This window comes from Ostrinia furnacalis, unplaced genomic scaffold (assembly GCF_004193835.3).
Source record: "Ostrinia furnacalis isolate ACB-3 unplaced genomic scaffold, ASM419383v2 OfSCF6657, whole genome shotgun sequence".
NCBI classification, from domain to species: domain Eukaryota; kingdom Metazoa; phylum Arthropoda; class Insecta; order Lepidoptera; family Crambidae; genus Ostrinia; species Ostrinia furnacalis.
In genome coordinates this window covers 483,461-497,066 of record NW_021136896.1, presented here as the reverse complement: position 1 = coordinate 497,066, position 13,606 = coordinate 483,461, and positions in this window count along the sequence as shown.

The window sequence follows — 13,606 nt, the reverse complement described above, 5'->3', positions numbered from 1 at the left end:
ATAGTTGTTTTTTTTTATCAATAAGTATTTTTAAAATAAATTGTGAAAATAGTTTTACCCTTCATTGAATGGTGGTGTACTTTACTAATATTATACTCGTAGATAATCATTATCTTTATTATATTTATGTCTTTTTTATTAGTTGTTCCTGAAACTGAACCTATTCAAATTCCATTTGAATCAATTTTACATTACTTTCCATGTTCTGAAAGCTCTCGTTATAAAATAAAAAAAATGATTGTATCTAAAATGTGATCGTTTGCAACTTGCAATTAGGGAGTTTTATAATAGTGTTGCAACTTCGGCGATAATTCGGTGTAGTTCCCCCGGAGTATCCTGGCGCAGTTTAGAATTTATCACGTTCCGGAAGTAGGCCGTTCCGTAGCCGTCAGCGTGTTGGCCGAAGTGGTTAGTGCCGGGAATTTCTCTGGGATATTTAGGTTTTAATTTGTCACGTAAAGAGCGATAAGTGTTTTTGAGTTTCTAAAGAGCGGCAAGTGTTTTGATTGAGCACCACTAGTATNCAAATCAATAATTGATCTAATTACTATCGTCTGTATTATAATCTTGATCTGAATCATGTTCATTAAGTTCCAAGGCGGAAATATGTATCCATGGCATCATGCGATCCGCCGCAACTGTTGTAGGCCGTTTATTTTGCGAGTTACTCATACCCGGAATTGGCACTAGCTTGTATCTGTCTCTACCTAACACTTGAGCTACTCGATAGGGCCCGATATAAGTAGGCATTAGTTTTTTGCTTTTGCCGTCATTGTTAAAGCATGTTTTAGTTATTTTGACAAGTTCCCCCTCATTATATGTACGTGCCGGTTGCCTATTTTTGTCGTAAGCCTGTTTCTGTCTCACTTGTTCATTATCAATTCTCTCCTTAACTGCCCTTCGAGTTTCAGTGAGATTGCTATCGTCTCGTGTTTCCATGGTTACTTCGCTAAGGATTGGATTCTTTTCGCCATTCATACAGGGACCAAACAATACTTCTGATGCAGTCTTTCCAATAGTTTTCTGGACAGTATTGTTTAATCCCCATTGAATGGTTCCAATATGCCTGTCCCAATCTTTTTCCCCATACTTAACAGCCATAGCACGCATAGAGTCGAGAATGGTACGATTATACCTTTCGACTTGGCCGTTTGACCTCGGACTTGCTACGGCATTCAAGATGTGTTTGATACCTTTTTGAGTACAAAAAGTCTTGAAACTGTTTGCCGTGAAGCAACTGCCTCGGTCGCTAACAAGACGATCGGGATTTTTAAAAGTACAGAAAATATCATCGAGAGCCCGAACGGTATTTTGGGTTTTTGTATTTCGGACAGGTTTAATGAGACAAAATTTGGTGAAGCCATCTACGAGAACAAGTAGATACGTAAAACCTTTCTTTGATTTCACGAAGGGTCCAAGGTGGTCAACATGAACTGTATGAAATGGTTGTTCGACTTTTGTAATGGGATGGAGCAGACCCTCGCGGTTTTTTGAGTTATTTTTGGCAAAAGCGCATTCGAGACAAGAAGTAACGTATTTTTTTACGAATTTTGACATCTTAGCAAACCAGTAATTTTTCTTTATCCTGTCAAGGGTCTTCTCCACACCAAAATGACCAATATCGTCATGGTTAAGACGACATAGATGCCACCTTGCACCCTTCGGAACCACCCAGCGCAAGTTTGCCTTGTCACCGCCTATGTACCGATATAATTTATTGTCCTTTAATACGTAGTTGTCTTTGATGTACTGAAGTCCCTTATCATCAAGGTTAGAATTTAGCACATCACATATTCGACGTAGCTCACTGTCACCCAGCTGGAGCGTGTGTAACCAATCGTCTTCGGTAATGGACATTACGATTGGAAATTGGTCACTAAGAGTTTCATTACCATCAAGAGCATTTCGTGACAGTGCGTCTACATGACCCATTTTCACGCCTGCTCTATATTCGATGGAACAGTCAAACTCCTGAAGCGATAGCCACCAGCGCGCTATTCGGGGTATCAGGTCCCTTTTAGTAAAGGTAGAGCGGAGAGCACTACAATCCGTTACGACTTTAAACTGTTTCCCTAGCAAGTAGACTCTAAATTTACGCAGTGAGCATACTACCGCCAGTGTCTCCAGTTCATAGGAATGGAAGTTTTTCTCTTCCGGTGAAGTCTGCCGGCTGTAGTATGCAACCGGTCTAAAATCATCATCTTTTGAAGATCGCTGCAATAGTATGCCCCCAATGCCCAGCCGACTAGCATCTGTGTGCAACTGTGTCTCAGCATCGGGATCATATATCGCTAGTATTGGCCTATCGATCAAACAACTCTTGAGAGTTTGAAAAGCTTGTTCTTGCTCAACTCCCCATTCCCAAGCCGTATTCTTTTTGAGAAGTTTACTGAGTGGAGAGGCAATATTCGCAAAACTATGTATAAATTTCCGAAAATAACTTGCCAACCCAAGAAATTGTCGAACATTATGAACATTTTGCGGCTGAGGAAAGTTCATGACACTAAGTATTTTCTTTTCGCCGGGACGGACTCCCAAAGAACTAATCTCGTAGCCTAAATAGTCAATCTTGTTACGCAAAAACTCGCATTTGGACAAATTTAGAGTAAGGTTTGCCTTTTCAATCAACTGCAAAACTTCCTCCAGGCGTTTAAGGCATTCAGTGGAATCTTTGCCGAAGATAAGGATGTCATCTATATAAGCCGTAGCTTTATCAAATCGAGCTGTCCCTAGTATAGAATTGATCATTCGCTGAAACACAGCTGGAGCGTTTGCTAGGCCGAACGGCATACGGTTGAATTCGTACTGTCCGTCCGGCGTAACGAAAGACGTCAAGTGTTTACTTTGCTCACTTATAGGCACCTGGTAATACCCTGAAGCGAGGTCGAGGGTTATGAAACATGCTTGACCACTGAGACGAGCTATTTCATCTTCAATTACTGGCATAGGGTATCGCTCCTTTACAGTAATTGAATTTAGCATGCGATAATCTACACAGAGCCTAAGTGAACCATCTTTTTTTCGAACAAGTAATATCGGACTAGCATATTGAGACACTGATTCTCTCACGACCCCTGCTTCTAACATATCCTTTATCATCAAACGCACTTTTTCTCGTTCATGGTGAGACAACCTGTATGGACGATAGACCACCGGCCGCTCACTACTAAGTTCTATATTCATTTCGGCTGCGTTTGTGCAGCCCAGATTCTTTAATGAATCGGCAAAACAATGAGCATACTTATTGAGTATAGAATAAAGAATATTTTTATCTTCGTCCGATGCGCTATCGTCCACACGAATTTGGCATTCATCAAGTGTATTTACATCTTTAGCTATCTCCGTTGGTTCTACGATAACCCTATTGACGACATCCACAGTTTCTGCCCTACATAGTACCGTATTTCCGGGAATCACGCAAGAATTAGCGTATGGAAAGACTGCTACTGTTAAAAACCCATTTTTAGGAAAACACAATCCTCCACAAATAAGATATTTCTTATTAGGTTCTCCTGCCAGTACGCTTCTAAGAAGAGCGGTGCCGCTAAATGTGGAATCGTCGATCTTGGCTCTTACTGATGCCGGGCCGCATAATTCGACTACATCTGTCGTCCTGATAGTCAGGGGAGAATCAGAGCCTGATAGGACTTCGGATGAAGGCAATTCATTGCCAATGTCAATAAATCGTAATTTAGATTTGTCCTTGTAGACAACTATATGAGCCTGCTCAGTGTAAGATTGACCTATCAGTACTGGCTTTTCTAGGAAACTATCGGCCACAACCTTGCATGGTACTGAAGCTTTGACACCATCGACGTTAATATCTACCAGCAATTCTCCAAAAGTTCGAACAATGCCATTACCGAATCCCTTCAAGCACGATTGAACGTTATCATGAGTCAACCCTAAAGTATGTACTACAGACTCCCTTAGGAGTGTCACGTTGCTTCCGAAATCGATGAAAGCTTCAAAAGGAATGTTATTGATTGTTACATTTTTTACAAACTTCGAACCTTGATCAGTGACGGGTTGATGGTCGACAGTACCATCAATACACATTGTTTTATGAACAGTGCTGGTTTTTGCAACTCTATCAGATTTGTTATTATTCATAGTACAGTTTTCTACTAAATGGCCAAGTAAGTTACACTTAGTACACTTTAAGAGTGGTTTTGGGCAATGGAGAAAACTGTGGCCTTTTTCTTTACAGTTGTAACAGCCTGAATTTTGAGTACTTGGCTTATTGTTTGATCTACTATTAAAAGAATTGTTATTGTTGGTACTGTCTGTCCGATTTTTAGATTGGTTTCGATCAACAGAATTATAAGAGTCCCTATTACTCATTAAGTACTGCAACAATTGATCTGGGTGAGTACAACGCAATGCAAGTGCTCCGGATCGAAGAGTCCTATCGCTGATCCCATGTATCAGACATTCTACTGCGCGTTTGCCTACTATGTCGCACTGATTGAGTAATGTTAATTTCTCATAGAAATAAAGCTCAATAGGTTCGTTAAATCTACTTTTCCTTTTGAGCATATCCTCTAAAGCCTGTCCATAGTTTTGTTCAAAGGGGAATGCATTGACAAGTTTGTGTTGCCATTCTTGCCAACTGAACAACACTGAATTTAACCCTTCATACCAGACCTTAGCTAAACCCTGCAGTTTCTGCATAGCAAAGTGTATGGTAGTTCGGTCATCCCATCCATACACAGTGGCGCACTCATTAACCTTTTTTAACCATACATCAACACGTTGGTTCTTTTGAGACGGGTCAAAATTTGGCAAAATATTCATGTGATCGATTTTAGAGGTGGGTTTGTCCTTTGTGGATGACTGGGATGTCAGACTATCCTTTAAACTACTTAAAATGTCAATAACGTCTTTCTTAGAAAAGGAAGGACTACGTGACCTTGTAACATATCCCGCGCCGTCACGTTGCTCTGCCGCCGCACGCGTAGTCTCTCGATGGCTCGACGTTGAGGGGCGCACGCTGTGGCGACTGGGGCTCCTCGGACGTCCTTCACGTGGACACCGCGTAGTTGAGCGCCGTCGTTCTTCAGCACGGTGAAATCGCTCGCGTTCTTTCAGCAGCTGGGCTTCCAGCGCCTTGATACGCTTGCGGTCCCGTTCACGGTCTTGATCGCGTGGAGCTGGGCTGCGCACCCGCAGCTGGCTCCGGCTCCTGTCGCTCGGTGAACTCCGCACCCGACTCCGGCTGTAGGAGGCTTGTTCACGTCTTGAACTGCGACCTGGTGTTTCTAGTCTTCGATGAGGGTCAGGTGGCTCTTCCATGGTCTGAGAACTCACAACAAAAAAAAATATTTAAAGCCGGTGTAAATAAAATACAAGTAGGTATATCGGATAATAAAACTCAAGAAGGTAGGATCTGGTGCGGTCAATACAACTTCTATTACTTTAATATACTTATTACTTACTAAAAAAAAAATAGTATTTGTAAGTTGAATAAACACTTTCATTAATTTTCAAATTAAATTAAAGTTGTATGTTCTAATTTAAGTTATTTCTACTGTAAAACCATCTTAATCTCATGCATATTAACGAGAAAGAGAGAAGAAAAGAAAAAAAAACAAAAGCTGGCCATAACTCCGCTTATAAACTCTTAAAAATCGCGGGAACTCAAACGTTTCGATTGGTCGACATCGTCGGCCAATCAAAACGCTTCTCCCACTTGGCGGGAAAATGTAAGCATTGTGATTGGTCAACGCTAAAGTGACGTCGACCAATCGTGTTCGAGCAAGCTCCCCAGACATTGAACGGAGTTGCCACTTCAGAAAAATTGAAAGTTACCATTTTATAAAAATAAAATATTACCAAAATAATTAACTCTAACAATTAAATATCGCTAAAATAATTAACCCTAACACGCTGTCTTCTTAATTTTGTTTTGTCGCCATAATACAGTAATTATTTGTAACAATAGACTGCTGAGCCGAAGCAGAAAAGCTTATTTTATTACCATGAGGTATTAAAATCGTTAAATGCGACACAAGTTTATTTCTGTGTTCACAAAGAAATCACCCACAGCCATTAAATGAAATAAGGTGCAAAACTCTCTCTTATCTCGCTTAGTTTATAAAGTAATATTCTGTGCCTTGAATTTTAATTTAACCAGTGTACACTGAAGTAAATACAAATTAACACTTTGGCTGCGAAATGCAGCGGGCGAAATTGTAAGGCAATCGTCTCTGTTTAAACGCAGGTAGCGTGAAATAGAGAAAATAAGCATTTTATTTGGGCATTTGTAGGTTGAATTCCTTTAAGGAAAAGTAACATAATATCATTGTTGTTTTTTATTTTATTACATCTTTCATGCTGTACATAGAATATTCTTAAAATCAGTTACCAACTTAAAAAAACAAAACTAAATATTTTATCAACTTCTGAACAAAAAAAATTACATAGAAATTGATACTAGATGCCGTACCTAAAATATTTAAGATTTTTTTGAGATCGTTATTTTTGTGTCATAATATGATTCTAACTTAAGATTTTATTTTATAGAAACTTTATTCTAGTAAGTAGGGTAAACCGTATAGCTATTGCCCACTTAAAGATTTCAAACTCATTGAGATGAAAAATTAGAGAAAGTATTTTAATTATCGACCATTTATGACTTTTTTCTTATAACTCAATAAACTGTTAAACAGAATATTAACAGTTTTTAGTTGAAACTTACGTAACTTAGAAAATATTGAAATAAATTTAAAATCCTCCAAAAAGTACAGTCATTGCCCATTACTTACACTAATTGCCCACATCAAAGCACAGTAATTGCCCAGTATCTTAAAACAAAATAATCAATTTTAAAATGACAAAATAGGCTTTAAATAAATAAAACAAAACATTAAACTTAAATTGTAGTAGTACAGTCTTCAAAATTTCAACATAAATTGCGTTTGGCCGTATTAACATAATTATCAAATATTTCTTGAGCTGATGTTGATGAGTCAGAATCGGTAGAGACAGAATCATCTACTTCAAAACATAGATGACGCAAAAATTTGAATATTATATGTATTTATTTTTTTATCTTCTTTGATATCAGTTCAAGTGGTTGCTCAGAATGTTCAATTAGCTGTTGGTTATTCTTCCCTAAAGTTGTATCTATTTCCTTACAATTAACATTTTCACTAGTAGATTTAACGTAGGATTTTCATTTTTTGTATTTGCGTTTGGAGTAACATTTCACCCGTCTTTACAAAATCTGCCATAACTGTTTTTTTTTAGTGTTTCCTATTGTAATTTTTAAATCTACTGTACATTGATCTCGGAGCCATCTACTTAGTAAATTCAAATCTAACTAGAGTGATTCAAAGTTAGCACCCGACAATATTATTCTTAAAGCGGGCAATCACTACCAGTGGGCAATCACTCTCTGGTTTACCCTACATGAAAGTATTTTATTTATACTTTTTTCCTCGAATACAATTTTTATTCACTTCCTCAGTACGAAACGGGCCTGTTTATATCGTTATCGAAAGAGTCACTAGTACACGCGTCCAGAAGCAAACAGATTTCTGAACCATTGAGTCGAGAGCGTTCACGGAGAAACTTTCCTTAGCGAAATCATGAAAAGATCGTCCAATCGTTCAACTGTAAAAGGAGAGTTATTGTATTAGACGTGTCTTATCCTAACCGAATTTAGGACCGAAAAGCGTATTTGAAGCTCTATTGGACGGGATAATTAAGTCAAGTCCGCCTCAGGAACTAGCTTGGAGTAAACTTCGGAACGTTTTCTGGGATATTGTGTAAACAAAGTCTTTTATAAGAAACGTGGTAAATTAGGATAGAATAATTAGAAGTAATGGGTGTAGTTTTTTGTTTTAATTCGCGGGAATTACAGTCAACTTCGACGCTTGTGATATTACATTTTTTGCTACCAATATTTTTGTATGGACACTAACTTTATATGAATTTGTGTTATTTAGGAAACACTGATACATCTGCAAAATATTCAATCTAAGCTGAATTTTAGGTAGCTTATTATTTTAACTTTACAGAGACTGAATACCAATTCAAATTTGATATTGCATAAATATTAAAAGTACCCAAAAGATAAATTAAGGAGACATGTAAAGTGCTCCATAAGGGCTACCTTTTCTTTTTTACTACATTCTGACGTTCATAAGTGCCACTTGTGGTCTAAACTGAATAAATATTTTTGATTTTGATTTTTTGATTTTTTAATTACAAAATGACTGCTCATACAAGTCATGCTATAACGAGTCAAAGGATGTGAGCTCTGTAATTGCAATACACAATAACAAATCCATAAGATAAAAGGCTGAGTTGCACCACTTAACTTTGACCTTAACTATGACTATGGACTATGGAGTTTGACAGATTTTTGACATTTGTCAAAGTTAAAGTAAAATGGTGCAATCCACCCTTAGTACCTATATTACTTTAAAAAGAAGAACACGAAACGATTGGAAAAGCGACAAAAAGTTTGCATTCACGCCGATCATAACGGTTGCCGTCAGAACGTGGTTAATAGCGAGACCCGTTAACTGGCACTTTTTGCAACGACCTACAGAACGAGACAACTGATTTGCCAGTTACCCTTTTATTGAGGAAAACTGTATCGAACAAAAGTAATTTTATTGCTCTACTGCGATGTTACAATCTCGGGCGGTTGCTTCAATGGAATTTGAATAAGTATTTTTTATTTTTATGATAGGAAGGTCTTCTTTGTGACACAGTTGCTTAAAATATGCAAAGCAGAGGCGAAATTCGCAGTAAAATTATAAAGTAAGCAATAACAATGTAAGGCTGAAGTTTACCACCTTATTTTATCCGTAACGATAACATTGAGAATAACCAGTGCTTTTTGTATCAAGTTTGACAGATTTCTGACAAAGTTAACGTAAGATGGTGCAACTCACCCTAAGTATCAATATTTAAATGTACAGGGAACATTTCTTTATTCCCTTGGTATGATATCACGATAATGTTTAAGAAAAATCCACAATAAAAGTAAAAAGGTTCAATTTCCCATTAAAGTACTTTCGTTAATTGACTGGCGATGAAGACAGAAATTGACTTTTTAATTTCAATATCCAAACTCCGACTAATATTATAATGTTTGCCTTTTTAATAATTCCGGGCCAACCGGTCCGAAGAAGTCCGTTGATTAGCCGGATTAAAATGGGTTTAAAACGAGGCCGGTACAGAAGGTGATTTTACAGGATAAATGGATTAAACCCGGCTCTGTCGCGATTGTCTGTTTAATCACTGGCCTGCGGTAAATGCACAAACGATGTTAACTGTCCGTCTTGTCTAACTGCTGGGCATAGGCCCACAAGAGTTGATTGCCCAAAATGCGGAGACAAATCTGAAAATAAGTCTGGTAAACAAAGTAGGGGAGGCCGAGGAGAGTTGTGACATTGTAGATTTTTAGGAACTTTTTATTTACTAGCGAGCTCAAAACAGTGCGCGTTTTTTAGTTTAATAATCTAAAAATACACGCTGTTACAAGCTCATCATCATCATCATCATCATCATTTGTGCCATAGGACGTCCACTGCTGAACATAGGCCTCCCCCAATGACTTCCACATCGCTCGGTTGTCCTGCATCCAGCGCCTTCCTGCTACCTTTATCAGGTCGTCGGTCCACCTCGTGGGTGGACGTCCAACGTTGCGTTTTCCGGTACGCGGACTCCATTCCAGAACCTTGCTGCCCCATCGGCCGTCAGTTCTGCGTACGTACTATGTGCCCTACCACTTCAGCTTGCTAATCCGTCGGGCTATGTCAACGACTTTAGTTCGTTTACTAGGTTTAGGTAGTTCATAGGTTTTCAAATATTGTCAATGTCACAACTTTCCTCTGTCACAACTTTCCTCAGTCTCCCCGTATTAAGGTCACAAAATTGGTAGCTTGAGTGCTGGAATAACGCTTCTTTTTCGATGACGCGAATATTGATCCAGCATAGATGAGATGGATCGCAATCCGTTTCCAGATCAAATAGCGATTGAGTCTAGTTTCGAGATTCCGAAATTAAAAATGGCATTGCGGCATCCGATCGGAGTGGAGTGGATAGCATCCGTATATGTGTACCTACCTACCTACTTATTCATATATACGACTTTATTGTTACTATGTCTAGGACTGAAACAAGAATGTCGTGAGAAATTGTTACTTCTTTGATTATTTTATACAATCCCATTTTTGTCTTTGTGTGATGAACACAGTCATGAATAGATTTTAGAATTTAATTTAACTGCACGTATTTTAAAATATTTATTATAATTTTTTAACAAAAATAAAATTTAATCTTATAGCGGTTGTAAAAAGCAACCGATTCCATAATCACTGGTTTACCATTTTAGTCCTGTTGGTTCGTTCATATCTTTAATTTTCTGCCCCAATAAATCTTGTTTTGGTAAAAATTAAAAGTCCCAACCCGCGAAGGGAAGTTCGGTATTTATAGCGGACCCTGTGGCAGTTACTACTTTACGAGGTCATTATGGACCCCATTAAATGTATGATTACAGGGGCCCTGCTTTCGGCATTTGTTTAAGCACATCAAGTTTTGGTAAACGACCGGCGGCCAGAAGTATTTTAATTCATTACGAGGGTATCCTGAACTTGAAACAACACCGTGGGTATTTTATTAGTTCATAAAATGAAGTTCGGCGGTTGCTTTGGCTTTAGTAAAGTGCGGCCATATTGTTGGCCTGAGCCGTAAATCACCTTGCGTAGCCACGAACACATAATTTGCAAGTACACATCAATCACGGAAAAGAAACGTCTGTTTTGGTTTTCGACAAGGTCAGACCACTTACGGCATTAAGTGTACTGACAGGAAGTCTAGCTAAATACGGAGGCATCTTATTGAGTGGTAATAGAGGCGATTTTGAACAATAGTCTGATACGCTGTCGTCTGTATTAGCCTCTGATCGCGGCTTTTCCCGAGTCAGTCATAGAAAGTCTATCTCCACGTCTTCCTTGAAGAACGTTTCCTTTACCAAAAAGAAAATATATTTTGCATCTAAAACAACTTGTTGCAGTAGTATTCTGTGACGTGACGTCACTGTCGGCAGCCTATATTTAATTTTGGTGCAATGAAATTTAAAATTATATGGATCATAATTTCGTTAACACGTCAAAATGAACGGCATTAATTCGATGCCCATTAAATGCAGGGCTTAAATTTAATCTCGCAACATTTTCAGAGGCAAATTAATAGGAATAAGGAAAAATTTTTAGAACGACATTAAAAACATTTTATTTTAAAATAATAGAGGTATTTCAGCAATGTTTCAATGTAGGTATTATTAAGTAATGAAAAATCATTCTTTAATCTGAAAGTTTTGGTAAATGAGGCGCTATTTATATCTAAGGAACATTTTAAAACAATTAATAATAATAAATCATACAACGCTCTTGCTTGCAATACAAAATAATAAATACGTGTTCGATGCATAATATCTACTTATTAAAATGAAAAAATCTAAATTTAAAATACTATTATTTTGCTTCAATTCAAAATCACTTTCATTCATTACCAGTTAAAGAAAACTTTTTGAATTTACAACTTAAATTGCTTTGAGTGAAAAAGTTTATTACTATGTAAAGTTTTATTAAGTTACACATGAATACAATCACATTTAAAGTTTCGTAAAGTTAAGAAAACTCTCCTAGTATTAAAGAAACTATAAAAGTTTTAGTGGATATCTCAACAAGAGGGTTGTCAAAAATAGCAATTTCAAAGTTTTGGTTTTACTCTGTACAAATCTGGCCGGTTTACCTTCATTAATTAATTATTCTGTGTTTTTATTCAATTACTCGTATGGTCGGCCTTAAATTATCGTGGGGAGTGCAGAGGGAGACCGTGCTTCAAATGAAGCGATAAAAAAGGGAAAAGAAAAACCCAGACAAATGTGTCTCGTGTTCTATAGAACGTGAGATCTGTTCAGTTTTAAGTAAAGAATAAACTTTATTTTGCACAAGACAGAAACTTATCAGATAAAGTGAAGGTACCAAAATGTTTTTCGCTATGTATTATGGTCGCGACGTAGTACCTAGGTATGAAGATTTAATTTTAGAAACTTTAATGATAAATGCAATTATACACATCAGTGAAAAGTTTCAAAAATAAAAGGATAAGTGCAAAAATATAAATTGAAGAAGGATACTTCTTTTTATCAAATCTGTATCCTAATTTAAGACCAAAACAATTTGAGACTTTTCCTGACAAACAGGCAGCAAGAAAATGACACTAACCAGTGACTACTCAGCACTTCCAACTAATTGTATCCCAATGTTTCCTCAAGCCTGCGTAGGGCTGTAGCAAAGTCAAACTGTGCTCGTTAATCGATAAAAAATACACAACTCGAAGTAACAAAACATTGTTCACATTTTGCTATAGCACTAAGATTTCGCTTGGCAACTGTACTGACCACTCTATATTGAGACATTGGCAGCCCAAAATTTTATCACCGCAGTTATCCAGTTAACTTTTTTTTTATTTCAATCGGATAGTCATAAAAAATGTTTTCTGATTCTTTTTTCCATCTCTACATGCCTATTTATTTTTGTTATGGTGCTTTGCTGATAATAATATCAAAATTAATAAAATTTCCAGCACATTAAAATTACTTATTAAAATCAAATTAAACTCGATAGTAAGAGTACTTTTACCCCTGTAAATCGTTTTTTTGTTCCAAAACGAAATTAAACGAAGTGAGATTGCTTCCAAAAGTACTCGTTAAGGCTGGGTTGCACCATCTTACTTTAACTTTGACAACCGTCAAAAATCTGTCAAACTCCATACAAAAAACACCGGTTATATAGTTACGGTCAAAGTTAGGTGGTGCAACTCAGCCTAAGTAACGTATCTAAACTAAAGTAACGACAGTTAATTGTTTTAGTAACGACTAATACCGATACCCAATTCCCCCAAGCCCCCAACTACCACATCTCTAAGTTTGCGGTGGGTACTCTAAAAAACCATGCCCGCCTTTTCACAAACAATACACCGACTACAATGTGTGTATCGTAGGTACCACCATTTGTCTTTCTGTCTAATCTTTCATGATGACGATGTTGTTTTGCGATTTACACGCTCCCATTTGCAATGAGTGAATAAGCATGCCTCTTTTATCTTTCTACTTGGTGTTTTTTGCCTCTGGTATTCTTTTTAAGTGATGTTACATTGGGTTATTACGATTGAGTAACGTAAGCCAAATGAATACTTCATGGAAAATAAGTTGAAAGTGAATCTTTTGAAAGTGACATTGAGTCTGAACATTATTATTTGCTAGCGAAAATAAGTCTAAAAGAAAAGTCTCAACGAATTGAAAGAAAATTTTGATAGCACGAGAAAAATACACCTTGTAAGTTTGTACTTTAGAAGTGAGAAAATATTTAATAATTCAGGAAAAATCTAATGATGTTTATTTTGAAATTCGGAGTTCACCCCTTACACCAAAAACTTCCCAATAATCTGAACATCCTCTTGACTTAGGACTGCGAATAAAAAAAAATACAAACAGATACGGATTATATTGAGCGCATAAAACCCTCTTGTAAAGTAACAATGGTATTACGGTAGTCTTAAAAAGCTCGATTGTTCTATT